Here is a 20,002-nt window from a genome sequence, read left to right on the forward strand (position 1 = left end):
TTAGTTTTTAATTCTAGTAAGTAAGAACTCTTTAATATACTCTTTAAAACTCAAGATATAAAGATGATTTTTCATCATTACCAAAGCAAGAACATAAATTTAATGTTTTAAATTTTAAATGTTTTAAAATCCCTTAATCTTTATATATTTTTCCTATTTGATATTTTATTTTATGTTAAAATAAATTTATGCCAAATCTTTATAATTTACATTCTTGAATTTTCTTCTGTGCAAACAATTTTTTTTTCGATTTCTTAGGCAAGGAAACAAATTTGTTTCATTTCACATTTCACTGGGCTCTTGTTTGCCTTTTTTTTGTGGCTGTTTTTTTTCCACATTCTATTTGCTTTGCTTACAGTTGAGCGCAATAAAGCCGCAATTTTTCGCGTATACGTAACGAACTGAAGCGTTTCTCAAGTGTCGCACCTTTCACGCATATGTAGGCAGTCGAGCAGTTTTCCGTGGAAAATCAGCCGGCTCTCAGACACGTCGGCACGGCGAAATGTCCTTATCGCTGGTGCGTCTCACTTCAATCAGCAGGGCGGTTAACTTGGCTGCCTGTTCGCCTGGAATTAACATGTCACATTTGACGCAATCCTGCTGCCAGCACGATGTCTTTATCGCCCCGATCCACTTTGTTGTGCCTTGCAAATGAGCATTACTTGATTACCCGCAATTATTGTTACTGTGCCCAGACACACACCCGCTCACACACTCGCACACACACAAATATAGTAGTGGAAAAGGGGCACATAATTGCCGCATATGCGAAATGAAAACTCTGCTGGCAGCATACTTGACATTAGTGCGGTGGCTGCGAAAATTTTAGGTCAAAATGCTAGAAAAAACAAAAACAAGTGAAAATACTTTAAATGCGCAAAAGTCGTTGCGCTCGGGAAAATAGGCAGAAAAAAAGTGGTGATAAAATGGGAAAATGTAACATATTTAAAAATAATTTTAAGTAATTTAAATTTATTTTTATAGTAACCTGTTTTCATCAAAATATAAAAAATGTTATTTGTAAGAAAATATATTTTAAAATTGACTATTCAATGGCAACAGTTTATTTAAGTAACCATCTATATTTTCAACTTAAAGGTGAGCGAATTGCGAAATCGATGTTCTCCGAAACCTTAAATATTTTTCAAGTGTATGCCTAGATGTGTGTTAGTACTCCGGTATATAACTGCTCTTGCAGCTCGGAGCAGTTATGCGCTGCATTTAATTACAGTTGCGAATCGCGGGCTTTTTCGAGAGGCAGTCGCGAAAGTTTTCGCTCGGCCTCCGCAAGTTGCAAGTTGCCAGTTGCGCTTTGTGGCAGCTAAAAAACGCAAACGCATTTCATTAACACAGCTCAACTTCACGGCAACAATAGCAGCCGTAAAAGCAGCAAACAGGCGGAGAAATTCATTTTTTGCCTGCATGTCGCCAAACATTTAGCAGGTCCTCGTAGTGAAAGTGGGGTGGGGGTGTGGCAAACGGGGGTGGCACTTCAGCCCTGAGCCAAAACTTGCCACTCACACTTGTACACAAACACACACACACTTACAGACGCAGACACATGCACTCTCACATGTACTCCAAAACGCTGACGACCTCAATTTCCAGCGCATAAACACTTTTTATGCAAAATAAAAACGCTTTACTTTTCGCAGCGCATTGACCGAAATTTATTTATATACCATCCACACACACCCGAAAACACTACACAATAGAAATACACAAAAATATATATTTAAAATAAATCAAAATATGTAGAAAAAATTTATTTTAACAATAGCGCACAAAGCAAAGACAAAACAATTTGTTTTTAATTGGCCAATGGCGCCCGAAAACTGGCCACAAATGCAAAATAAAACTGTTGTGCGGATCGCAGGCAATATTATTGCAATCTGAGCTAGATAGTCAGTTAATATTTAAATGGAGCAAATAAAACATCATAGAGAACGAAATGGATATGCTCTTCAATCGTTATACGGGTAACTAAGCTGTCATCGTTTTAATGCTGTTCTTATGTTTAAAAACGATTTGCATAAAATTCCAATTAAAAATTACCATTCTATCTCTCAGTAAAAGATTTTAAGATTTGCTTTGATTGAAAATTTAAGAGCTTTGATATGGATAAACAAAAATATCAGCACAGAAGTCTTTAGGTCGTGATACACTTCATTTTGGTTTTATATAATAAGGACAATTATAATGATGCCATTATCCAATCTTTCATTTATGTGAGTATATAAGTGTTATCAATTTCAATATTAAATTACAGTCTGGTCAGAGAAAAACCTGTCTGATTGGGTTTCTGTATTCCCAATCAGACAGGTTTTTCATAAGCACATAATTAATTAAATCAAATTAACCGAATTTCTTTTGCCCACGATATCGATATCGAATTACATGAGATGCTGATCGGGGACTTTTACTTTATTCCTGTCGTTAACTGGACGTGGAGTAAGGGTAAATATCGTGATGTCGACGACATGGATATCGATGGCAGACGGTTGGCGACAGCCGGCTTGTTCGAACATCCCCTTTTGGCCATCAACCTCCTTCGGGCCAACATCCTCCGCCATCCTGCACATTCGCACACGCAAAACGGGCCCGGCAGAGAGGAGAAGTCAATACGTTTGCCTTAATTGCTTACAAGTTGTTTGCCTTGTTGTTGCCGAGTATGTTTATCGTTTAAAGTCAAGTGAATTGACCTCAGCGCGACTGACCCATTGACCGGGTGTGTCTCTCTGTCTCTCAGTCTCCCTGTCCATTTTTCCACTTTCTGCATGGCCCCAGTCTGTCGGCATTGATTTTTATGGGACTTGGGCTATTGCCGAGATAGAAGCACCAGCCGACCACTTTATGACTTTTTTAATTACTTATTTTGCTTAAAATTGTGTAGTGTAGGCAAATAAACAAATGGAGTGACCAAGTGTGTGGGACGGATGGATGTGGCATACATACACTAGCAGAAAATATGGCTCCGTTTATAGGCAAATAAAATAATGAAAATTGCGATACGAAAGAGCTCCGTGGTGGCCACCCCAGAAGGTCCTTTGTTTGTCTTTTATTAGGACAGTAAAATCTTCCTTGTTGCTGTTTTTGCCTCCGCTGCTGCTGCTGCTCCTTGCTGATGCTTCTCCTTCTGCCTTGGCTATATGGCTGTATCGTCCTCGTCATCGTCGTCCCGGCTGCTAGCCACTTGACCAGGCCCAGGACAATGAGGACAATAACGATGTCGCTATCCCGACCTTTTGTCCATTGGCCTGGGCAAATTTTTATATAGTTTACCATATTGTTGGGCTACTGGGCTACGTTTTGTTGCTTGGCCTGCAAATATTTTGAGAGGAATGAGGCCAAAAGGCAAAGTCCTGGCCCCAGCATAATTTCGAGTGCAAGAAGGGAGCCAAACCATGACAAACAAGTCCGCCAGATGCTGTGACTCAATTCGAGTGGCCCGCTGTCCAAATGAGACACATGTATATATTTGTTTCGCCCTTTATATACATGCAATTTGGGGCGTGGCCACACTTTGATTGTCTTCATTTAGTTAGGTTTTATGCTGATTTACTTAGGCCACAGACAGCAAACGTTTACGACCTTTTAACGCCCGTCACGATAAAATCTGAACGCCGATGCTCCTCGTACCCGTACTCATCGTCCATAAACCCTGGCCAAAACCATAAACCGGGGCTCAGACAATGGCTGCAGAAGGTCTGGAGAGCGATTTGCCATTGATTCCCCCGTTGAAATCCCATCGAAAAGTGCACTGGCTCACATTTTCGGTGATTTAAATTAATTTCGAATATCATTTCTCACTTGCGGCGCACAAATCGACCCTGACCTGCGGCACAGGAGAGTTGCGGTGCCGGGTGCTCGGCTAATGAATATTTGAAATGCCGCACGTCCCACAAGCACATAGAAAATATATGGACCCTTTTCAACCGGTTGCCGTGGCAGCGCATTAAATGAAATTTGCAGCAGGGAGAAGAAGTCTCCATGGACTAAAAAAAAAAAGTGAATTTTATTTGGGCCCTTGCATTAAGTGACATAAAAGTCCCAAGTCCCAAATATAACAAGGTATTCCTGAGCTAATTTCCCGCAAATCTGTGCACGTTTGATAACTTTATTTGTGTTTTCCAATCCACTGACCTAGCTAGCAGACAAGCGCGCCTTTAAAGTAATTAAATTTCCGTGGTATTACGCATACGCCACATGTTACATTCCTGTCTGTGTGCGTTTGATTGTGCGGCTTGTAACCAGGCCATGTCGGCGCCTGCTGGGTTGCAAGGGCAGCAGTCTCGGGTCTGGTCCTCGGTCCTCGGTCTCTGTTTCCTTTCCCATTTCCCCCATCGTCATTCCCATCGCCATCATCTCATCTCATCTCATCTGGCTTGGGTGGGTTTGGGGCCCGGCCTGAACGAGTCTGGTCTCATATCAACAATGTTGCTAAGCTGCCAGCATCAGCTACTCCCAGCCGCAGCGGTTTCAGCGTTGAAATAGCAGAAATTTTGATTTTACGACCTTGTTGCCGTCATTAACGTTATTTTATGATGACGCTGATACGACCGCGAAATATTGTGCGCCATGGCAGGCAGTCAGGATCTCCCCCGAACCGAAACGGATGCTGAAGGACCTGCAGCCTGTGTGTGAATGTTTGGGCCAAGATATTATGTCCCGGCGTCTAAGTAAAAAACCAATAAATGTTAATGAAAATACAAGAGACAAAGTTTAGTTGGGCCAAAAGGGAATCGCTTTGGCTGCATGAGGCATCGAACGAACATAAGCTGATAATATTATTGCGCTATTAATGGGCTCAGGTTTTATGGCTGTTTTAATCGCTTTTGTTACAGTTGCCAAAGTCGCAACAATAACTTGACAATAGACCACAATAAAAGGAATATGGCTTGCGTGTGTGTGGGTTCCCCCTCCGCCCTTCCCTCTCTCGATGTTGCTTTCGCTTTTGTATGACTAAGCAGCAGCCATTGCAACTTTTTGCCATTGGCCCCGGGGCGAAAACTAATTGCAAAACCAAACGCACATCCCAAGTAGCTACCGATCCCGCTTCCGTTGGCCCCCTTTTTGCACCGCATCTTCTGACTCGGTGGAAAGGTGTGCGGCGACTGCTGCTGCAAGCTGAAAAGCAATTTAGCAAATTCCTTGGTGTTTGGCAAATAGAAAAGCCAACTTCCAACGGTTCTCGGTCTTTTCTTTCGGCTCTCTCCCCCTGCAGCATCCTTCTGCAAAATCAATTTTAATGATACCGAACTGCCAGGCAACCTCAATGGAAAGGAAGCGAAGCGAGTGGCGGCAAGTAAATGGCAAATGGCACCTCTATAAAATGGTTATCCCCTAACTCATCTTGGCCTCGATTGCAGCATATGCAGTCTACAGTGGGTCGATCTTTGGCATTTTCTAATTTCTACTTTCAAGCTGAAGTTGACCAAAAATAGCTTTATATCAACAGCAGTTATTAAGTAAACATTATATGTGAATATTTAATGTATAATTTCCAAAACATTAAAACATTATAATATCATATTTTCACTATTAGTTAATTGTAGTGAAAAAATTATACATTTTTTAATATTTTTAATATTTTAAGGAAATAAACTTGCAACCAGATTACCATTCTTAATATGTTTTTTGAAAACCCCTTATTTTGGTCATTGTACCTAATCGAAAATGTCCTTTACCCTTAAGCTATTTATGCAATTTATTGAAATTCCTTTTTACTTCGATAAAAAATAAAACCTAATGCCTGGCACATAGGCAATAATTTCATCTACAAGCACATTCCTACAACCCTATCATTATTTTTTAGAAAAAGTAGTTACAGAGCGGGTCCCCCAAAAGGCTAAAGCACCTACAATCTAATAATTTGCTGGAAATATAGTTTTAGGGCGAGTCCCCTAAAAGGGAAAGAATGAACGCCTGGTAAAGTCTGGGGACATCTCATATCATATTTAATGCGTATGTGTGCCGAGTCCCTTTCTTTTTAAGTATTTCCTTTGAGGGCGGCAAGTCCCTCAACTAAGTTGTTATACAGTTGCGTGCACCTGTCTCTAGCCATTTCCAGGTGCAACCAGATGGCATTTCTTTGGCTGCCTTTGGCCCCAGCGAGAGTGCGCTGGCTTGTCGCAATTAACGTTCGCGGAAATTCCTGCCAGCCAGGATCAGCGGGTCGGAAGGAGCTAGAGGTGGTGGTGGAGGTGAAAGGGGAGGGGGAGAGGCCAACGCATTGGGGCGTGAACAGCACGGAAGTCGTTCGGCCCACTCGGCGGATACGTGCTTTAAGGTCTGACCTTCTTTATGTGCGAGCTCGTGTGAGAGTGTCGCTAAGTGTCTGCTGCAAATTGTTGCATGACATTGTTCCATGTCACAAGCCACCACATCCCATTCCTGCCGTTTGATGGCATTTAGTGAAGAGGGCTGGCCCTTTTTATTCAACTTTCTTTCGCAGTGACAACTTGCGGCCTACTTGCCATTCGCGTGTGCCATATGCCGCGGAGCCGAAGTCGGGGAGTCGCAGCAAAACAATTGCTGCCATTACAGTTTGTAATTCGGTAATCAGCCATACGAATCTGCATAATGGCAATCGGAGCGGGCTCCACTTTCGTCCTCGCCAAGTTAGGTAAACATGGCAAGAAAAGTTGCCAACTTTTAATTGAAGTGAAAACGACGATAACGACAGCATTGTTGGGAGTCTGGGAATACTGGCAGATCCGAGGGATCCGCACGGTATTGGGCATGCTAGCTTTGTTGCCAGCCCGCTGGGAAATGGAATACGAATGTGTGTGGTGGGCGGATGGCGGAGGGCTACATATGCTATGTGCGGCGGCATTGCAAAAACAGTTGCGGAATTGCTTTTTAAACCCACAGAGCGGCGCATAAAAAACCAGCACAGCCCCTCTCTGGGGGCGTGGCCCAAAAGGGTTGGGAGTTAAGCCTTTAAAACGTGAAACTTTTGAGCCGCTTCAAGTTTTAGCCAAGCGTATTTGCCTTTGTGGTCGCTCCGTTCCCAGCTGACATGCAGGCAAATATCCAACCCGATCCGACCCCCCATATATGTATATCCATACATATAGCTGCAATGTTAAAGTTTGCATTGCATGCCTGCGTGGGGGGGAGGGGAGTTTCGGGTCAACCTGTTGCCAGGTCAGGACCTCTGGGCATGGAAAGCTGCTGTAAACATTAGACAGGCTATCAATGCGGGCTGCGATATAGCGGGTTGTATAAGCAGGCGGCCTTGAAACGATAGTTGGCGTGGGCAGTGGGCGATGGGTGTTGCGTGGGTGGTGGTTGGGTGTTGGGTATTTAAGGGGTGGCCAACCCGGCATTGTTTGCATTGGCGCACGCAAATATGTTTGGCAGCTCCAGCTGGGGCCAAGGCACGCGCCGGAGTGCGACATTCGTGACGTCGCATCCAAGTCCCTGTCTTCCCAGGTCCACCACCTACTCCTACTCCGGGATCAGTCCGCCCGGCTGGCCGGCTTTGATTTATTGATTTTAGCCACGGCACACAGCATACAAAATGAGACAATATTTACTAGCCTCTGTGCTGGCCCACATGTGGCACCACCATGGCATACACTCAAAATCAGCGGAGTAACTTTTTTTGGAATTTCTTATCAATTATTTTTGAAAATAAATTAATAAAAGTAAATTTTAAGTAATTAAGATTATTTTACTTTAGAGAATCACGTTACAAAAATGATTTTTCGATTACTTTAGATTTTTAGATTTGGTATATCTTTTGTTTGCGAACGACACAATTATATAAAGTTATGTGATGCGTATATTCAACTATTTAATGGAAATTTATAAAAAGACTTTTTTGATATTAAGTTTTCAAACTTATTACTGCGATATCTTTCTATATTTCTGTTATCTTTATATATAACCAATCATTTAATTTTGACATCCTTCTTTCTCCATTAAAATGAAAGGGGTTCTGCTCAGTTTTTTTTGAGTGTAGCACAGCATCAGGAGGATAGAAAGCACGCTCGATATCAGTGTCAGACTTCCATTAGCCGAACTCCATCGCCCCCGTTCCCTCTTCTCCCACCCGCCAGCTGTTTAATAAGCCGCCGTATTTTAAATATGGAGCAGATGCACAGTTCCCGGATGCGAGTGCGAGTGCGGCTAGGCGGGCTCCATTTGGGGGGAAAATGACGCAAGTTCAATTAAATCAAAGCCTCAGCATATTTCTTACCCGCTAGACAGTTCCGGCGCCAGACGCCGTCTGCTGGCGGCAGTGTCTGCAAGTAGAAATGGAAGACGAATTAAATTACATTTAAAGCGCAGGCTGCAAAAAACCCAAGAAGAATGGATGGAAAAATAAATTGGCCAGCAAAGAGGGAAAAAATGAAAATCATGGAATTGATGTGGGGAAGCCAAGAAAGAACTAAACTGATACAACCTATACGACTGCTCAGATACACTCGGACTCGGGATCACACAACATTATTGCTGGGACCATCAACAAGTGAGTGACGGCAACAGACTCACCGTGTAATATTTTTATAAAATTATTTTTCCGCCGGCAGGTTATAAATTGAACTCCTCGCTCCATAATCCCGACGCTCAATTGCTGAAATGCTTATCTGCTTAAGTGGCAAACGAATATGCCATTCATTCGGTCGTATCGTGATTACAGAGCGCATAAAAAGAAGCCGACAAAATGTAAGAAATGGTGCCAATGAAACGAAATAAAATCGGCAGCAAAAAAGAGAAAAGGAAAAGAATGGAATAAAAAGCTGGAAAAGCTCCTCCTGCATGCAAGAAAAAAGGACCATGTGGGCGGCGGCGGTGGTGGGGTGGCCGAATCAAAGGCACAGCGCCAGTCCCGGAGATAAGTAAAGAGAGCAAAATTAAATTGGACATTTATCAAGAGATGCTTATTGATGCCCGAAGTGCCAAGCAGCCAGGCAGTCAGCACAAACAGAGCAAACACAAACACACACACCCGAAGTCAAGTGGGCCGGCAATGTCGCTCAATTATTGTTTTGAGTGAAAAACTTTTATTGCCCGACAACTGGCAGAGGAAAGGTCGAGCTCGACTGAGAAGTGGTGCAATTTAAATGTAGCCCGAGGCGAACAAACGACTGGGAGACACGCGAGCATAAATTAAAGTCAGATCCCCAGGAGTTCTCAGATGCCAGCTCTTAGGCCGGAGTGGCCAATCCTCAGACACTGACTCATCCCCCGGCACTGGGATCAGCCACTAATTACGGCTATTAGTGGGGCCAACAACAGGAGCGCCAGAAACAATTACGAGCCATTTAATCACCTGCTGAAAATGTAATTATGCTGCATACTTTTTCGGGGAAGAGCCTTCCTCGCCTCACAATGCTCCCCCCAAAAAGTTCTCCACCACGAGGAAAAACAGAAAAACAAATCCAAATCGCCTCCAGTGTGGAGAACATGAAATGTTGCCAACGCGATTTAGAATTTATTGCATGAAATTAACTTTTGCAAAATAATTCACATAACTTCGGGGCGTGCCGAAGGGCCGGCCGAAGTGGCTTAATAAAATAATTTATGGCCCAGGCCGAAGGGCCATTTCAGTTGGCCACCAACGACTGCGTCGCAGCGGTTGCCAGTTTCCCACTTGCCCACTTGCCACGCCCCTGATGTCCAGCCAAGCGGATGAAACAAAGCAAATTAATTACGAGTCAAAGCGAAAGCCTTTGGCTCAACTTTCGCAACGCACCTTAACACACACACACAGCCGAAATGTGTGTAGGCAATGCCTTTATCAATATCCCTTTGACCAGGCCGCCGAAGAAGAAAAGCAAACAAAGTCTAATCAAATGCGACAGCAGATGCCCGGTTGTTTCCCTTACACTCCCCCTTGCCCCCTAAAGAAGTCTGGGTGTTCGGCGATGCGTGGCTAATGTGGCAAAGGGGCAGGGCCACGCCTTCCTTTTGACCATTTGATGGAGGCTGATCCGGCTTTTTCACCTACAACCCCCCACCCCCGGGTTGAATGGGCCACTTTTTGCTCAGTGATGCGTTGAGTGGACTGAATCAACAGCTGCCAAACGTTCGGAACGCAAATTTATAATGTCTTAGTGCCATTCCCACGCTTTTTATCAACACATTTCACATGTCATTAGCCAGGAGATAACATCTCCTGGGGTTGGGGAATACATATCTCTGAGCAGTGGGATATTTCAATCTTTGCCTGGCAATCGACAGCCTTGACAGCTTGGCATTTTGTTTGTTTATGAGGCTCTAATAGAAAGCTTTTAAATTAAGAACCAGCGAAAGGGCGACGCGGTGGGATCCATTTGAAATATTAACAAAGGACACAGGTGACGGCGACAGGACTCACCGGTTTTTCATCCAGCCACACTTGAGCTGACAGTGCAACATGTGCACACTGCTCGGTGCACACTCCACGTGCACGCCACAGACAATTCCGCTAAAAGCTTCACACCCGTGGACAGTTGCGGGTGCCAACTCGGAGTCAAATTAAACGCTCCTCCAACTCCGGATGCTCCTGCTCCGCTTCCTGCCCATCCTGCCACTGCACACTCGAAAAACGCTCGAGGAGACGGGAGTTTTATCTTTGCCACGCCAGCCGCAGCAATGCGGCTAAGCATCATAACTCACGCCGGGCATCCGTGCTCGTCACTCAAGGAGCGTGAAAAACCTGCCAAGATGCCGAGGAGTCAGCCCGAAGAGTCCTGCCTGCATTATGCAGTTGTCCCAAGGCGCAATGGCTATGCACTCGGGGAAAAATAGGGTTCTAAGTTACTTGTTTCCTTTTAAATATTAAGAACACTTTTGATCAGACCATGTAAATCCCTAAACTAAGGTATATGTATACCAAAACACTATCTCACAAAGGAATCTTAAAACATTGAAATTTATCTATGAGATTTAATTATAATCTATAAAATCTGTGATCCTTATTAATATGCAATCAAAACAAAATGTCCTTAAAATTAATTTTTGATGTATTGCTGTATTCTGTTTTTAAAGTAACAGAATAACATCTTCTCTTTATATATATTTTCCGAATTTACTGATTTTAGTATATGAGATACCTTTTAAGAACACATTCAGTTACTGATTTCCATAAGGTTGAAATTATTATAGTTCAAATTAGGCGCCATGGCCGATATTTATTTTCTAAGTGTAGGGACAGCATCTGCCGTTGAATGCACTTAACATGTTGTACCACAAAATCGTCCGCCATATGCCGTGCATATTAATTTGATGGCACTCATATTTATGCCAAAGCAAAGCCAAAGCCAAAGCGTTTGCTGCTGCCGCAGTTGTTGCGACATTTTTTGACAAGTTGCAGTCAGTGTCTCGCTGTCGCCGCTGCAGCCGCACATTTGCAATGCAAGGAGCAGATGGTGACACTGTTTTGCATATGGAAGAAGGACCCCGGCGAGCAGATGGAACTACAAAAAAAAAACAGAGGAGCTGCCAAGCTGGCAATAGACAAACAAGACCCCGAGAACTAAGGACAACTGTGACTCCGACCGAAACTCCAACTCTGAACTGCCCGCCTCGCGATTTTTTCCCTATTTTTCTTGCGGGTGCATTCCACTTTAATTATTTCAGCAATGTTGCTGCTGCTGCCGCTGGTAACGACATGAAATTTACATACGCAATTTCATTGTTGCCGCAGGATCTGGCGGTCCTTCTCGCCCATGCCCATTCCCTTGCCCCTGCCCCTGCACCCCGCAACCCGCCCTTTGTCAATCCCACAGCATAACGCATTTTATATTCAAATTTTTTCGCTGCAGTCTGGCGACCAGGACACTGCACATTCTATTCGCAGTTTGTTGGCCCTGCCCTGCCGATCCCCCAGAATATATATATTTTTTCTAGTTTTTTGGCCCCTGGATTGTTAGACCCCGGGCTGCTTATGTGTCCGTAATAATCAGTTGCAAGGGATGTTACAGAAAAGAGTGCAGAATTTACTGTCGATTTCACAGGCATTTACCCAGTCAGGCCAAGTAATGGTTATAACCAGCTTTTATGCGAGGCATAACACCATCCATGCTGACTCGCGGAATGGTTTTGTTCAAGAACCACCAGATTTCGCTTTGCATATGAGGAGGAATTCCTGGTGCAGACATTACAACCCAGGAACGAACTAGTTACCCTGCGGAGTGTGGAGTGCCCTCATGGACCTTATTATGCATGTTATGCACAAGTTATTTTTTCCATTTCCGCGCCATGTCATTGCACGCTTAAGCAGCAAATTGTCTGATGGCTTTTGAGAAACTCACTGGTGGGTCCTTTTCTTTTTGTTGTCCAAATGTCAACAGCTTTTAGGCCTCTTTGCTTTGCGCTGTTAAATGTAGCGCAATAATGAGCCGAAAATATTTGCATTTCTTTGGCCCGCACCAAATGCAATAAACTCTCGAAATAAAAGCAAATAAAAAGTAATCAGAATTTCAGATTCGAGGCGTAATAAAGCAAAGAAGACTAAAAGGAATTAAAAAGTGTGCTAAATAATTCATTTTTGAATTAAAATATAAATCACTTTCACACCATTTTGTCGACGGACATCGGGTGTAGACCCAGTTTTTACTGCACGCGGTCCTTTTTTTTCCAGGACACTTGTTTATTTTATTACTTTTTCGCCGAGTCGAGGGATTCGAGGGATACAGGACACAGAACAGGAAGCCATGCAAATGAGCGACCTACCCGGGCATAACGAAAATCTTTTTAATATAAAAGTGAATTACTTTTAGCAGCGATTTCCGAGTGTGTCCTGCGCCACGCACCCAAGCCATTAAAATTGACGAACTGTAAAGGCAGCGGGAGCAGCAGGAGCTTCACGCCCCTTCTGCTGCCACACCCATAAACGTCCCGGCAGGTCGCCTTGGGTTATTAGGCAGCTTATTATCGGACGCATCAGCGTGGCCAGGGCATCATTATCGAGTGCTTTGCGGCTTTCCAGGGTCCTTTGCCGTCCGGCTGGCGAAAGTAATTTCAGTATCCTTGCGCATTTTTTTAATAGGATTGTGTTTGGGGAATTACCTGTAAGGGAGTGAGCGGGATCCTTTTGGAATAGCAGTTGACCGCAGGCAGCGGAAGCGAGTAGATGGCAGAGCGGAAATGAAAACGGCAATGGGCACTTTTAATTTCTCAAAATGGCAACTTACTGACATCCGTTGCCCGTTCGATTCATTGATTTAATGCAGAGCAACAGCCCAGTTCCCGGCTTCCTTTTCCTTCATTGGCAGCTTAAGAATTATTGAGACTTGTTGCAAAAGTTCATATCGTGCGAAATAATTCAGAAAATGCTATTGGCATTGCTGGCAGCAAAGGAGCAGAAACAGGAGACTTTCCACGTTCTGCCATTTACCTTTTGCCCCTCCTGCCCTGCCACTTGGTTTTTTTTTGCTCTTCGCCTTCTTTTTGTGTCATTTTTGTTTGTGAAATATGCATTCGATTTTTTACGCTGCACTTTTTCCCTTATCTGCCAACTGGCAGCCACATCTTGCATAAGAGTGTGTGGGAGCTCTCCAAGTGCAAATATCACGTATACGCAATGTTGTGGCTTGTTGGTTTTCTTTTCACTGCAAATTAGCTGGCAAAGAGGGTGGCAAGCAGCGTTCGTTCGCTGCCACCAAGTGTGCGATAATTTACTCATTTCATGTGCTATTAGTTGTCAGTAATGGGGTTTGTGTGCTGAAGCTGGTGCCCTTGTGTAAATTGTGTATGTGTCGCTGGGAAATGCTGTGTTGTCAGATGCCAGTAGCCACTAGCCAGTAACTAGTAACCAGTTGGCAGTTGCAAACTTTCCACGAACTCTGTCCAGGGCTCTTTCACTGGACTCCTTCGTCCTTGGTCCTTCAGTTTTATGCTTTATGTTTATATTTTCCCGGACCTCTTGTGCCATATTTATCATGGCTCACTTTTGTGCCGGCTGCGCCTCGTTCCGTGCGGTTTCGTTTGGCTTCGTTAGTTGAGCACAGAGTGAAGTCGAATAGTACGTAGTACGAGTAGAAGCATCCTGTCGTCCGTCCTCGGCCAGTGCAAATTCACGCTATCTAATAGCTCCTCGGCTCGCCAACAAACGAGAGCGAGACAATGGCTTCAGCACTTGCTGCACTTGAGCTCTTCCTGTGGCCTGTGGATACCGATGCCGATGCCGATGCCCATGCCGATGCTGCTGCGCTTTTGGCGCTTCCAGGACGAGAACCCCGGCTGTGACCTAAATTTTTACCAAATTGGATAAATTTTTCGCATTTTCGCTTTGGCGAGTTTTTTTTTTCACCCGTATTTTCTCGGCGTCTCCTCTCTTGGCTTCAGCCAGCCATTGTTGTTGCAATTTCTCGCCACATTTGATTTATCTCGCCTTATATACCAGTACCAGAGCAACATACTATATATGTACAATCTACCCCACCATATCACGTTTTCAGTGTTTTTTTGCGCTGTGTCCTTCATGTTGTTTGTTGCTTCCGCCTTGTTGTTGCTCTGTGTCTCTCGCTTTTTGCCCATCGTCTTTTCTGGCGGTTGAATAGTGAGTCACCGCAGTTAGTTGGCTGGAGAACTGGAGAAACTGCTCTCCTTTTGCCACTTGTATCTCCAGAATTGAATCTCGCCCAGTTCTGCCATCTTTGCGGCAACTAGCTCTGCTAGCTCTGTCGTCTTGCTGGCCGCAGCGCTTTTTATTTGAAGTTCTGCCGCCCTGTTGTCCTTTTTTCGGGCTACGTGTTAGGCATAGTAGTTGGGGCGGCCAGCCCTGTCGCCCGAAGCTTTTAATCATGATTTACGAGTCCGGACGACACGGAGACAGTGAGACAGACGCCCAGGTCCGACAAGAGGTAAATATAAATGGAATTTTAAAATGTGATCTGATTTAATTATGCACGGCAAGTCAAAGGAAGAGACAGCCAGCAGGGGCAGGATGTTATTTATATGTACATGGCAAAAACAGCGACACAAACGACAACCTGCCGGTCGGTCCCGGAATAGGGATTTGGTTTGGGCGGAGCCACCGAAGCATTTGTTAAACAAAGCCCCTGATAGGATAACGAATAAGCCGCCGCAAGTGGAATATTTAATGCCCTAACTTTTGCTATTTCAAAAATTAAACAAATAAGATTTTCTAATGAGAGAGCTACTTCGTTGTTAAGCTTAAATAATTACTTTTTATATTGTTGACAACGTATTAATTTCAATATAGTTGTTAAACATATTTTAAAGTAGTATCAAAGGTACTTTTAGGTTCTCAAATCACATTTTCAAATAGCTTGCTAAGAAATAAATACAACAATTTTAATTTCTTGAAAATCTTAAATATGTTAATTTGTGTTAAATATATTTTATTATGCAGTCAACCAAAAAAATATTAATAATATATAAGTGAATGCTATTAAAAATACATTATTTTATTCAATCTGTATAAAAATATCTAAAGCACACAAAGTTTAGTCAGAGTTTATAGAAAATACTTAGCTCAATAGCCGGCAAATTCCAGCACTAAACTATTAAAGTAATCTGTTCTTCAGAAACTAGAAAAGATATATGTGTACAGAAAGTAAATAGCATTCCTTCGCTTGATCTCCCCTCGAAGTCCCTTCGTCGCCTGGCTTCATTTTGCTGCCCAAACATTCTCTCGTCATTTTTTCCGTACTTTATTTTGGTTCTTGTTTTGGATTCCCCACCCTGGCTCCTCCGCTCCGATGCATTTTGTTAAATTGCAGCCAATTGGCCATGGCGTAGGCAGTCGAGCGGACAGTGGCTGTTTGGCTAGGCTCACAATTTATGCGCTTTGTTGTTTATTAGCCAAGTGCGGTCAGTGTTCCCTTCTTTGCCTTAATTGTTGGCTGACATCGTCGAAATCAAATTCCAGGGAGCATGTTCGTCCCAGGATTGGAATTTACAAGTGAGCAGGAGCTGGAGGCCTGAGTAAAAAGGGAAATGCCAGGCAAATAGCAGAGGAACAATTTCAAATGAGACATATTCAAAAAAGCCACAGAAAAAGCCCCGCAACCCACACACAGCGGGTAGCAAATACAAATAGCAGGCGATAACGCAAACTCTCAGATACGAGGACCTCGCATAGATAGAACCACACACACACACACACATGCGACACACTTATAGGCAAATATACAGGGACATGTATTTGCAGTGCTAACATCAAACGCTTTTGCCTTTGCTTTCGCCATCCCCGCATTTCAACCATCAACAACGTTGTTTTTCTTGCCGTTTGCCATCGTTGACGTCGTCGTCATGGCATAGTCAATATGTTTTCATTCGATTTGGAAAGCATTTTCATAAAATTTCCCACAAGAAAAACATTGCGCACATATAAATATGTGTGGCGAGTAACTTTGGCATGCCGTGCACAGCGTTTCACAAACCCACCCACTGGGCATTTGGCAATAGGAAATTATGCGAAATGTGCTCGATTTGCGTGAACAAACCGGAAATGATGTGCCGCCTGCCGACTGACCATTTTCGAAATGAACGGAAGACCAGAACACAAAAAAAAGGGGCACTCAACCCCAAACCGCAACTGTATTTATATTTATGCATTTATTTATTTGCCAAAAGGATCAGTCGCGTCTTCTTGTCTGCCGCACCCCCGCTATTTCTTTGGTGTGCCCATTATGCTAATTGAACAGTAAAAAAAGCGTATAAAGAAGGGCAAAACCCGGGGCCACTTTATAGGCTCGGCGCGTGCTCTGCTCCCCAAATGGTCTACGAATCGTAAAAATTTCCCTAGCACTCGCGCAAAGAAAGTATGTAAATACACTCCAAGTTGGGCAAATATTTTTAATAAAGTTCATGGGCTAAGCAGCTTTGCTGCTGACCAAAACCAGCCGCAATATAATTAGAGCATACCGCTGTCGGTCCTCCTGTTGTTGCTATTATTGCAAATTGAATTAGTAAGCAGGGGAGAAAGTGGACAGGCAGGCAGGCAGCCTGCAGAAGCAGAAATCCTTTTTGTGTGCTACGTGCCGGGGCAAATCAAAGGCGAAGGAGGAGCCACAGAAAGCCAGGAGTCGACCGTAACCGCAAATGGAAATGCAAATTTCCCGCGGTTACCGCGACTGTGACTGCGACCGCAAAAACCTTTGGGCCTGCTTGCCTGTGTTAGCCTGTTAGACCGGCCAACTTGAACTCCCAACTCTCAGGGCGCCCGCCATTGCAGCAATTTAATTTCTTAAGCAATTTTCATAATCTGCAGCAAATTGTTTCTGAATGCTGCCAGCCAGCCGGGGTCCCTCGTTAAATTTTATGCAGTTGGCGGCTGCACTCGCGCCACAATCTGCCATTGAGGCAGCGGTATCCCTCGGCAAAGTTTCTACCCATTTTATATATTAATTTCGCTGGCTGGCTGGCGGCTCCCTCTCAGCAAGGCGCCCTGACCTCGGCGCGCCCTTGAGTTACAACCGCCCGCTGATGGCGACCGTCGACCGTCGGCTGTCTTCTGGCTTCTGTCGGCCTCCCGTCCGCCTGCTGCATAATTAAAATGGCAGTTCAATCCTAAGCACAGTCAGCAGACTCTGCCACTAGAAAAGTGGCAAAAAGCAGCTGTCCGCCTTCAAGCCGCGTTCACACCAGTCCTAGTCCGAGTTCACAAAAGCTCAATTTATCCGATTAACTGCGGGGGATTAAAGAAAAACCTTTAACCCGGTTAACACAGACTTTGGTTGGGCCTGATATCATGAATTTATAATGCCGTCCTTTCAATAAACAAATACCCTTTCAATTTTACGATTTATCAAATAAATTATTACTGCCTATTGCAAAAAGAAGAGCTTGGGCTAATTAGCTAGAAATAATTGGCCCTTTGGCTGGTTGATTAATTTATTACTTAAAATAAATTTGCTTAAATGCAATTATTCAAATGAAATTATAGTGACCTAGACTAGATTCAATTTTGCAATTTATAAAATAATTTATTAATGTATTTAACTTGACAATTTAATTTGTCCTTTAAAATTGTATTAATATATCTTAAACTAATTTAAAGTGAGTTTTAATTAACGAGTGGCATGTTCTTATTCGCGAACTCAATATTATTTTAAACAAGTTACACCTTATGTACATCCTTTGTAATATGTAACATGTAACTATATTTATAAATTAAAATGGATAAATAAATATTTAGATTCGGGCCTTAAATATTTCTCAAATTAGCAGGCATAAACGCGGTTAAGTTTTTCTTCGAATTTCCTAATTTGCACTGAGAACTCCCCTCTGCAGCTTTGGCAACAATTGTCTCCTGCGCTCAGGGCCAACTTGGCAGCTTTTTGCTACTTGTGGCCACTTAACAGGCTCCCACGATGCCACACCCCGCCCCCTTCTCCTCCCCCGGAAAAGTGGCATACGGAGTGCAGCTAATTGCTCTGCCCATTTCCGCGCCCAAAATTCGCACGCCGAAAACCAATTAAGACGCCGTGAGGAAGGGGGGTGTGATGAGGGGAAATCCAATGGTGCGAGCGCGTGATAAATCAAATTTGGTTGCCTTAACAATATTTGCACATACGACAGTGTGCGCAACACAACACAAATCAAATCAAATTAAAACATAAAGTCGGGCAGATTCATGTTGGATGTTTCGAGTATAGGTGATGGTAGAAGGGGGGGTGTGGATTGGGTTTTGAGTGGGTGGCTGGTGTAAAACTGGCAGATTGGGTGTCCTCTTTTATTATTCCATTCGCATGCAGCTGCCATGTTGAGGCAAGCGACGCGTTTATGACGCTGACAGAATTATGAGGCCTACATGCGTTGATTCCAGATTTCAGATCCCCGGCTCCCCAACTCCCGATGCCAGGCCACGAGGGTCCTTTAAATATTTTTACGCAGATAAACTAAACTGTGTAAGCCCGGGCGGGAGCCAAGCGGCAAATGGATTTTCCAGCAAAAAATCACAAAATCGCAAAACGTGCTTCACATACCCCGGGCAGATCAGTTCGGGCTCATCATAAATACATCAGAGGGGGAGGGGTTTTCGGGATGGGATGGGCTGGCCTGTCCCCGGCACACTTGAGACTGAAGCTGATGCTGCTGTGTCACCACCACCTGTCTGTGGCAGCATGTCACGCGACCTGTCGAGCGCGCAAAAGCCGACATTTTTATTAAAATATTACCAGGTTCTCGGGGTTTTAAGCGCTGGAGAATGCAGGAAGTGAAACGGCAGCGGCTTGCAAAATGGTCCACGCTAATTTTGGGTTTTGTTTGATTTGCTTGGCAATCTTGTAATTTATCAAGTTGCCTGGCTCGTTTGTGGTGGTTCTCCTTGGCCATTTTCAGTGACGCCATGATGATCTCCGTTCAGTGCACAAAAGACGATGGGTAAGTGCTCCTTTGTGCGGATTTTGCACCTGCCTTTTGTTTGTCCCATCAATGGACAATCACCGCCCACTGGTCGGTCCACGACCTACAGCCGGTGACAATTGTGTCTTTGGCACCACCCCGCCTTCGACTTTCCCATGTCCGTTCGCCATGTCAACCAGCTACTCCTTCTCGGCCAGACAACAACTGGGTTGAACAATAAAATTTTAATAAGCCCCGGCAGAATGGCCATCCTCCAGCCAGCTTCAACTGCGCTGACTTCACGTTGTCTTTTCGTTTGACCGGCATCAGCCATGTTGTTTCCCCTCGCCCCAGCTATATCATCCTTGTCCCCCTGTTACGTCCTGTCAATCGCTGGAAGTTTACGGAACGCTATTGTTCGACATTGCTGCTGTCCCACATTGCGTATGAGCAATGCGTCAAATTCGAACCATGTTGTTGCATATGCATGTGTGTGTGTGAGGGGTTTGGTGTTGCAAAAGTCAATCCTGTCTGACTTTTAATTAGCTTGGAACTTCTGAGCACTTTGCATTTATGGGATTTTCATCAGGTTATGGCTCTGAATGAAAGTGCTTTAGGGGAAAACCACCTTTCCCCAAATTGCAAAAACCACTCAGAGGTGGACTAAAAGGGATTATTAAACTGCTCGCACCTGCAATTAACTACAAAATAAAAGCCCACGTAGCGCATTTAATTTACATTCCCATGCCAA

The 20,002-nt window shown here is 44.0% G+C and overlaps 1 protein-coding gene across 2 annotated transcripts in view; it reads right to left on the minus strand.

Annotated features, from left to right (window-relative positions):
• LOC108046767 overlaps nucleotides 1–20,002 on the minus strand; it is a 60,284-nt gene that overhangs the window by 26,118 nt on the left and 14,164 nt on the right. For both annotated transcript variants that reach the window (XM_044458517.1, XM_044458518.1), the window contains exon 2: nucleotides 8,207–8,252. The gene's annotated coding sequence lies outside the window, so the exon portion shown is untranslated. The remainder of the gene's footprint in view (nucleotides 1–8,206; nucleotides 8,253–20,002) is intronic.

Source organism: Drosophila rhopaloa, unplaced genomic scaffold (assembly GCF_018152115.1).
Source record: "Drosophila rhopaloa isolate 14029-0021.01 unplaced genomic scaffold, ASM1815211v1 contig_167, whole genome shotgun sequence".
Taxonomy (NCBI): domain Eukaryota; kingdom Metazoa; phylum Arthropoda; class Insecta; order Diptera; family Drosophilidae; genus Drosophila; species Drosophila rhopaloa.